Below are 10,352 nucleotides of genomic sequence, written 5' to 3'. Positions count from 1 at the left end.
TACGGCCCTATGAACCTCGGACTCAGTTTGCCGTACGGCCAAATCTGAGTATCTTTTTCCAAGGTGAAACTTTAATAAACACTTTCTCTCCCACCTGATACTCAATATCTCTTCGTTTTAAATCCGCGTACGACTTCTGACGATCTGATGCTGCCTTCAGACTTTCACGAATTATTGTTTACTTTCTGCTCAGCATCTTTAATCAAATCAACTCCGAAATTTTACTTTCACCGAGCTCGGTCCAAAACAATGGCGTAAGGCATTTACGACTGTACAAAGCCTCGTAAGGTGCCATCTTAATACTTGATTGAAAACTATTATTGTAAGCGAATTCAATCAAAGGTAAATACCGCTCCCATGAACCACTAAACTCAAGGATGCAACATCTCAACATATCCTCGAGTATCTGAATTATCCGCTCGGATTGACCATCTGTCTGGGGATGAAAAGCGGTGCTAAATGCAACTTGGTACCCAAGCTTCTTGCAATTTCTTCCAAAATCGCGAGGTGAATCTCGGATCTCTATCCGACACAATAGAAATAGGTACCCCGTTAGTTTTACAATCTGAGAAACATACAATTCAGCTAGTTTATCCAATGAGTAATCCGTACGTACGGGAACAAAATGAGCCGACTTAGTTAGTCTATCAACAACAACCCAAATCGCATCTTTCTTAGTTGCCGACAATGGCAACCCAGATACAAATCCATCGTGACTCGATCCCATTTCCATTCAGGTATCATGATCGGCTGAAGTAAACCTGTAGGCACTTGATGTTCCGCTTTCACTTGTTGACATATTAAACACTTCGAAACAAAATCGGAAATGTCTCGTTTCATACCATGCCACCAAAACTGACATCTCAGATCGTTGTACATTTTCGTACTCCCCGGGTGAATTGACATTCGGCTACAATGAGCTTCGTTCAGAATCATCAAATAAGTTCTGAATTTCTTGGAACACACAAACGACTTTTGAACCTCAAACAATCGTCATCATCAATTTGAAACTCTGATTCCCTATTCGAAACACATTCAGCCCGTTTTGCAACTAATACATCATCGACTTTCTGAGCTTCACGAATTTGATGAATCAATAATGGTTTAGCCTTTAATTCTGCTACTAACATATTATCGGATAGAACAGACAAGTGTACATTCATCGCTCGTAAGCAAACAGTGATTTACGACTTAAAGCATCCGCAACCACACTAGCCTTTCCCGGGTGATAGTCAATGACAAGTTCATAATCTTTTAACAACTCAAGCCAACGTCTTTGTCGCAGATTCAAATCTCTTTGAGTCATCAAATATTTGAGACTTTTGTGATCCGAAAATAATGGCACTTCTCACCAAATAAGTATTTTTCAAAGCGAACACGATGGCAGCTAATTCGAGATCATGGGTTGGATAATTTTTCTCATGTGGCTTCAATTGCCTCGACGCATAAGCTACAACTCGACTTCTTGCATCAATACACAACCCAACCCAAGTAAGGATGCATCACTGTAAATGACAAACTCTTTGCCTGATTCAGGCTGCACTAGTACTGGAGCTTCAGTCAAATAAGCTTTTAGTTGATTGAAACTTTTTTGACATTTTTCTATCCATTCAAACTTAACATCTTTCTGAAGTAGTTTCGTCATTGGTGTGGCTATCATCGAAACCCTTACAAACCGTCTGTAGTAACCGGCAACTCCCAAAAAGCTCCGAACTCAGTAATGTTCTCGGAGGCTTCCAGTTAAGTATGGCTAAATTTTGCTCAGATCAACTCGAATACCCGATGCAGATACACATGTCCAAAAGCTAACTCTTCAACAGAACTCACATTTACCGAACTAGCATATAACTGCTTATCCCGTAAAATCTGAACACTAATCTCAGGTGCTCAGCATGTTCGGTTTCATTTTCCGAATAGACAAAATATCATCAATAAACAACTACAAACCGATCCAAATACGGTCTGAAGATTCATTCATCAAATCCATAAATACCGCCGAGGCATTAGTGAGCCCAAACGGCATCACTAAAACTCGTAGTGACCGTATCTCGTTCTGAAAGCAGTTTTGGGTATATCCGAATCTCGAATTCGCAACTGATAATAACCTGATATCAAATCTATCTTTGAAAACACTGAGGCTCCCTTTAGTTGATCAAACAAATCATCAATACGCGGTAACGATATTTATTCTTTATTGTCACTTTATTCAGCTGACGATAGTCGATGCACAACCTCATGGTTCTGTCATTCTTTTTCCAAACAATACTGGTGCACCCAAGGCGAGAAACTTGGTCGAGCGAAACCTCTATCCATCAACTCTTGCAACTGAGTTTTTAATTCTTTCAATTCGTTGGTGCATACGATACGGAGCTATCGAAATGGTGTAGTCCCAGGTACAAGTTCGATGCCAAACTCTACTTCCCGAACAGGTGGTAACCCGGTAATTCTTCGGGAAAAACATCCGGATATTCACAAACCACTGGTACGATTCAAGTTTCTTTCCTATTTTTCATTATCAAGCACGTATGCAAGATACGCTTCACACCCTTTTCTCATATATTTTTGAGCTAACATCGAGGATATTATTGTTGGCAATCCATTCAAGACAGTAGACTCAACTCGGATTATCTCATTATTTGCACACCTCAAATCAATAGTCTTGCTTTTGCAATTCACAACCACATCAAGCACGGTCAACCAATCCAAACCGAGAATAACATCAAATTCATGAAACAGTAAAAGCATCAAGTCCGCCGGAAAACAGGAACTTCAAATTACTAGGGGACATTTCTTACACACCTTATCAACAAGCACACAATGACCCAAGGATTCGACACTCTAATAACGAACTCAGTAGACTCAACAGGTAAAGTCTTATTGGATGCTAAAGTCTCACATATATAAGAATGAGTAGAACTAGGGTCAATCAATGCAATCACATTAGTATCAAAGAGAGTGAATGTACCGGTAATAACATCAGGCGAAGAAGCATCCTCGCGTGTACGTATAGCATAAGCTCTGGCAGGAGCACGAGCTCAGATCTGGTGGTAACATCTCTAGATCCTCTCTGACCGCCACTAACATTCCCGCATTTTTAGATGGTCTACCTCGAGCAGTAGTAGCACCCGGTTTCCCACTCTGATTTACATTCTGTTCAGACAATCTCGGGCAATCTTTAATAAAGTGGTCAACTGATCCGCACTTGTAACAGGAGCGGTCATGGAATCTACAACTCCCCGAATGCCATTTACCACAATACTGGCACTCTGTTCTGCCTCGACGATATTTCCAACATTGGCGACCGAAGTAACTCGTGTACTCACAGGGGATCAATCACGGTCTCGTCTAGAAAAGCCCGACGTGTCTCTAGGTCGGCCTAAATCATCTCTAAATTTCTTCGATGACTGTTGAAAGGGCTTCCCGAAGATCTCTTCGAAACTCCTTTGCTCCCATATCAGCTTTTCTTTTCTCCTTACTGAGCTCTTCGGCTTTGCAAGCTCGCTCGACAAGTACCACAAATTCTCTGATTTCTAAAATGCCAACATACAACTTTATATCATCGTTCAGTCCATCTTCGAAACGTTTACACATCACAGCTTCTGAAGAAATGCATTCTCGCGCGTACCGGCTAAGCCTTACAAACTTTCGTTCATAATCAGTAACCGACATGGAACCTTGTTTAAGTTCAAGAAATTCTTTTCATTTTTGACAATGAATCTCTGGCTGATATAATTTTTTCGAAACTCAGTTTGGAAAACTCCCAAGTACTTGCTCTCTGGGCACAACAGAAATCAACGTATTCCACCAATAGTAGGCAGAATCACGTAGCAAGGAGATCGTACACTTTAGGCATTCATCGGGTGTGCAAGATAGTTCATCAAGTACCCGAACTGTGTTGTCCAACCAAAATTCAGCTTGCTCGGCATCATCGCTGTCTGTAGCTTTAAATTCAGTAGCCCCGTGTTTTCGGATTCGATCAACTGGGGGCTTATTTAACCTTATCTAGTCAGTTACTGGAGGTATCGCAGGTGCAGGGGTTGTATTAGTCGAAAATGGGGGTTGTGGAACAGCCGTATTAGTTCGAATGTATTGGTTGAACCAATCATTTATTAGCTATAAAAAGCCTGTCTAGCTTCGTCCTTCTGATTACTAGCAATAGGTTGAGAGTCCACTGGCGCTGTCCCTTGTGCAGGAGCAGGCGCTACACTCTCAAGATCATCACTACCGCTCGATTGGGATCAGGATCCATTACTATAAACAAACACATTTTTAACTGTCAGAAATCACTACACTATCAAATAGACACACAATGGCACGTATAGCTAGACCCGAACGTATTACGGTATCCTAGAATCGACTAAAACGTAGCTCTGATACCAAAAAATTGTAACGCCCCGCACCCGAGACCGTTTCGGAGTCGAACACGAGGTGTTAACGAACTTAATTCATTTATTTACACAGTTCATTTTAAAATTTTCAGACAAGCTGGCTAACTGCGTCACTGTCACTTAAAATCATATCTAGTTCCAGAACTGAAAATGATTCCGTAATTTTCCCTGAAACTAGACTCATATATCCATCTACAGATTTTTTTGTAGATTTTGGTAGGCCAATTAGTACAGTTTATTAGTTAAATCTCCCCTGTTTCAGGGTTTGACTACTCTGACCTTCATGCATTACGACTTAGATATTTCCCTATACAAGATTCAATACATATCCGTTTGTTTCTAATGAAACTAGACTCAAAAAGAATCTGTACATATAAAGAATGACTTCTAATTATTTCTAGTTAATTTATGGTAAATTTCCAAAGTCAGAACAGGGGATCCAGTAACCGTTCTGGCCCTTTTCACGAAAACTTAAACATCTCATAAAATACGGCTCATATGGTCGTTTCGCTTCTTCCATATGAAAATGGACTCATCAAGGTTCGATTAAATAATTTATTCATTATTTAATTACATTCCTACTATTTTTAGTAAATTTTCAAACTCACATCACTGCTGCTGTCAGCATCTATTTTAAGGTAAATTTCATCTATTTCATAGTTTCCATGATTCAACTAGCCATTGGACATACATAGCACCAAATATGATCGTGATTAACCATTGCAATGGCTAATCATTGCCAAGCATTTCCACACCTCTCAATAACCATATATATATAAAATGATTTTAATAATATGCTCAAAATATTTAAGCCATTTTCGCATGGCTATCCGAATATATACACATTACCAAAGGTACTTGATTAACAACAAAGGTTAGTCCTATACATGCCATTATCGACGTTTAACAAAAGAGTACCAAAAGGGCTTAGATAGTGTGGATGACTTCGACTTCGACAATCCCGAGTCCGATAGCTGATGAACAAAAATCTATAAAACAGAGAATTAAAGAAACGGAATAAGCATTTAATGCTTAGTAAGTTTTGAGTAACGAAATTATTTACGACTAAAGTATAGCGTTCATATGACTAAATGAATAATTTCATATATGCACATTCTCAAAATCATAATTCTTCACGCTTCAACCAATATATTCATACACAGGGTATCAAACCTAACTAGAGGCCAGAAACTCGTTAATCAATTGAGCGAGTACTATTGAAAGGAATCAACCTTTCCGATGCATATACGAAACATACCTTATCGTTTGTATTTTATGAACGTATTAATTGAAATTATTACAGCAAGATGCTCACTTCCAAACCCAAGTACCTTCGGGATTTAGCCGGAATAGCAACTCGCACAAATGCCTTCGGGTCTTAGCCGGATGTAGTCACTAGCACAAATGCCTTCGGGACTTAGCCCGGGTATAGCAACTACTCGCACAAATGCCTTCGGGACTTCGCCCGGATATAGTCACTAGCATAAATGCCTTCGGGACTTAGCCCTGATATCATCGAATAATCAAGCACATATATCAATGAATCATGACACATCTATATTTCATTTTCATAACTAGAATTCAAACACAAGACACTTATCAACCATTATCATTTTCGGCTCAATAGCCACATACAAAGAGCATGATTTGATTTGCTTTATAACATAATCTCTATACACATTCGGCTACCCGTCATAGGTATAAACTAATCACCTCAATATACAATTCAAGTGAATCATTATATCACCGTTTATTTGTTATGCTTATATGTCATGACTTAATCAAATCATAAACTAAGTTTCATTACTCGAAAACTTACCTCGGATGTTGTCAAACGATTTCAACGGCTATTCGACCACTTTTTCCTTTCCCTTATCCAACTTTGATCCTAAGCTCTTGAGCTAAATCAAAAATTTACTTCTCAATCAAACACAATCATACGGCATCCATATACATTTAAGAACCATTCTTAACATACTTACTACTCATTTACAACACAAAATACTCATATCACATTTATAAAACTACAAGCCGAATATACCTATACTTACCTTACTTAAACATCAACCCTAATTTCTTTGACATAGCACATTCCCGAAAATGATAAGCAATATAACAGCCTTTAATCCAACTTATAATTCATACATATCACATTCCAAGCATTCGCTCTATTCTATCACTTAACATACAAACATTACTCAATAACTTTCTAGTTCAAATTCGGCAATTACACCAATTCACTAGATGATTTATTATTATTGTTCATTTATTCAAACTACTTACAAATACCTTAAACTATCTCAATTAACAACCATTTTCTACCCTCACGTTTACTCTACTTGAACCGAGTGCACGTAAAGTCCTTGGCCGAAACTCACTAAACACAAATCAGCCATAATCTTGTATTTAACTTGAGCATAACCTTATTTACCTTCCAAAAATCATAAAATATCAAACTCTTAATATTATGTGCAAAGCCGAATCTTAATATGATCCAACCTCCAACTCATTCATTTCAATCACTCACACGACATTTGTTCAATTCATTAGACAAATCTATGTTTGGCCATTGTACTCATGAACATTAGAATTTATCATTTGACTAACTAAAACCCTTCTCTTCAACAATTCTTCATAAAACATAAAAACCATAACCCAATCTCATCCTTTAATAACTAAAACCGAATGCTCAAACCATCACCAAGATTTCATAATTTTGACATGGGTTATGTAAGAAACTAGCTAATTAACTAGAAACAAGCTTAAAGTTTAAAGAAAATCTAACACAAATGACTAACCTCCCTTAAGTTCCAAGTGACCGAACCTCCTCTTCTTTCTTCCTTCAATTCACGGCAATGGAGGAGATGGATGAAACAACTTTGTTTTCATCAGCCCTCCCTTTTCATTACTTTATTACCAACCTTTTATTTTATTATTTTTAACATAACACATTAACACAAAATGTTTATAATATGTTTAACCCATTGCATGGCCGGCCACTACCTAAAGTTTTGGGTAATTTGACATGCAAGGACAAGCATTTTCTAACATGCATCAATAGGCCACTTTAACATTTGCCTAGCACATTTCTAAATTTTCTCACACAAGTCCTATTTAATAAAATTCACTTACAATTAACAAAATTCAAACATGAAATTTTCACACATGCATATATACATATAATAAGCATCAAATATGACGGTTAATTATTTTTATGACTCAGTTTTGTGGTCTCGAAACCACTTTCGGACTAGGGTCACATTAGGGCCGTCACAATAGAACTGAAACCCACCCTCAGTCAATAACACAAAGCTAAAAATACACAGAGGCAGAGTCCCCAAATGGCACACCTTCCTCACTCCCTTCAAACTCTCTAACATGTAACAGGGTTTATTCAAGCCAAAATCAAATTTTAGTTCAAGCCAAAGCTTGAACTCAGAACCTCTCCAACACTCCTCATGACACTCAACCACTGAAGCAAGTATACATTTATGCAACAAACATACAAAAATAAATACCTAAATTTTTTGGGTGTTACAAACTCCCACACTTGACTCTTCTAACCTTTCCTATCTCAGCCGAAACTCTCTTGAGCTAGAGTTCAATTTAGCACAACCATCCCCACTTTCAAATTACACAAAATCCTCCTAAAATCCCTCTCCATTATCACCTCAACCGCCCATTCAAACTCTCCTCAACTAGCAGAGTTTCGATCAACCTCAACTTCCCACATGGTAAAGCTGCAAAATAAACACCCCTTGCACACAACAGGGCTCGAACTCAAGACCTCCTAATAGTAGTAACACGCCACTACCCCCTGAATGAACAACCTTTTTGTGACTTGATTTCCCCATAACTATTTCAGAACCCACTATTAGGAAGCAAGGGTTTTATTCAATTAAAACAATTTTTTTGCTAAAGCCCAGGCTTGAACTCAGGACTTCCCACACTTTTCAAGACACTTAACCATTAAAGCAAGCAAGCCAATATGCAACATAACATACAAATTTAATCACTTAAAATTTGGGGCATTACACTTTGGCTTGTACTTGTGATGTATATGTATGTAGTGAAATCTACTCTTGTTAAATCAAGAATGTTGTGTTGGTTTATAATATGCTATGTGTTTAAATATGCACGGTTGATGTTGTTAGTTATTTGTATACAACTTACTAAGCTTTACGCTTACTCCTGCTCTTTCCTATTTTCTTATAGAGTCGCCAAGCTAGCTCAGGGATCAAAGGATGTCGGAGCCCTCGTGTAATGCCCTAAAAATATAAGGTTTTAATTATTGTGTGCTGCGCTACTTAAGTAGTGGTTATTCCAATGGTTGAATGTTCTGAGGGTGCGGGAGAAGTCTTGAGTTTGAGCGTGAGCTTGTACAAATTTTGGTTTTTGTCTTGAATAAGCCCTGTATGCTAGAGGTGAGAGTCTTAAATAAATATAGGCGGAGTGTGTCACAAAAAATCTTGTGATAAGGAGGCAAGTGGTGTGGTCATTTCTGCAAGGAGACCTGGGTTCGAATACTGGTCTGCGCAAGGGGGGACTATTATTTTACTACTCTCACAAGGTAAGTGGTAGAGTTTGGCCAAAACTCTGAGAGCGGAGTGGTTGGGTGAGTGAGGGTAGCCGAATTGGGGGAGAGAATCGTGGGAGTGGGTGAGGGAGTTAGCAGTTTGAATTAGTGAAGAGGAAAAATAGGAGGAAATCGAGGAGGTGGGGTGTTGAGGCTTTAGTAGTGGCCGAATGTGGGAGTTCTCTTGGGGCTAGTTTAGTCTTGGTTAGGGTTGCTGAATCTAGGTGTTTTGTTTGCCATTTTTTATAGCTTTTGGTAACTTTTGGGTCATTTGATAGTTCTTTCTCATTTTCCCTCTTTTTGGGTTTTTGGCATATTGTAGTTTTCTTTCGTTTGTTTCAAAAGGTGTGTTACGTTGTGATAGTATTTCTCGGTACTCGTAGTGTGCTTTTTCTTCTTCTCCCTCACATCTCGTCTTTTGTGACAGCCCTACTTGACCAATTTCCTTCTTCTCTTGTTTTGGAATTGTTTGACTTCTACTTTTGGAACCAACAGAACTCTTCTCCCATCTCAAGCTTTGGCCGAATACTGTAAGGGTGTTTGCCGAATATTATGCTCTTGGTTTAGTAAGCCAAATACTTCATCTCTTTTATCTTCGCTATTCTTTGACGTGCTGCTGTTTTCTGGCAGCCGGTGAATTCTTTATTCTTCTCTTCTCTGTCAACATGTATTTGAGCCTTCCCTCAATCATTCCAGTTGAGCTGAACCTTCACCTCTTATTGTTGAATCTTATCTCTTGTCTCTTGTGTCAATTCTTTTGGTTTCTAGAGATCTTCAAGGAGTGAAGGTGTGTGCAAGGGATAACTTCAGCATTTAGAACCTCTCCCTAATCTGTTAGTTGAAGGTAATGCTACTTGTTGTTATTGTGCTTGGGTCAGGGATTTGTTGGCTTACATGCCTAGGTGTGGGCCGAATGTTCCTTTCCCTTACTAATGAACTGCACTACCAATACAGGTTTCGGTGACAAGCGTGTGAGCAACCTTATTTAAGCGGTTTAGGAGTTCTAGATCGTTCTTAGTCAATCAAGGCAAATATTATATTTAACTGAGATTATTTTAAGGGAAGTCATTTACTCTGTGGCAATAGCTAATGAAATATCATGGTTGAATGTAGGATTTGGGGGCGTGGATGCTGTTCACACATTTCGTAACCAGGTGTGTAAACACACTCCTTTTACTATAAAGTGGAAAATGCCAAAAAGCCGAAGGAACGACAATGATTACTATACGAGCACGCAAATGCACGTGTGGATACTCTGATGTGGGACTGGAGGCCACCATAAGCGAACTCATGGGATGTGGCTGTAACGGGCAACATTGGGCCAAAGTGGGCCGGGTTGGCCCAATGGGCTTGTGGCCTCAGAAAGATATAAATGTGGTATGTGACAA

Source organism: Gossypium hirsutum, chromosome A05 (genome assembly GCF_007990345.1).
Source record: "Gossypium hirsutum isolate 1008001.06 chromosome A05, Gossypium_hirsutum_v2.1, whole genome shotgun sequence".
In the NCBI taxonomy this organism is placed as follows: Eukaryota; Viridiplantae; Streptophyta; class Magnoliopsida; order Malvales; family Malvaceae; genus Gossypium; species Gossypium hirsutum.
The sequence above is the reverse complement of the archived record's forward strand: the minus strand, read 5'-3'. Positions refer to the sequence as shown.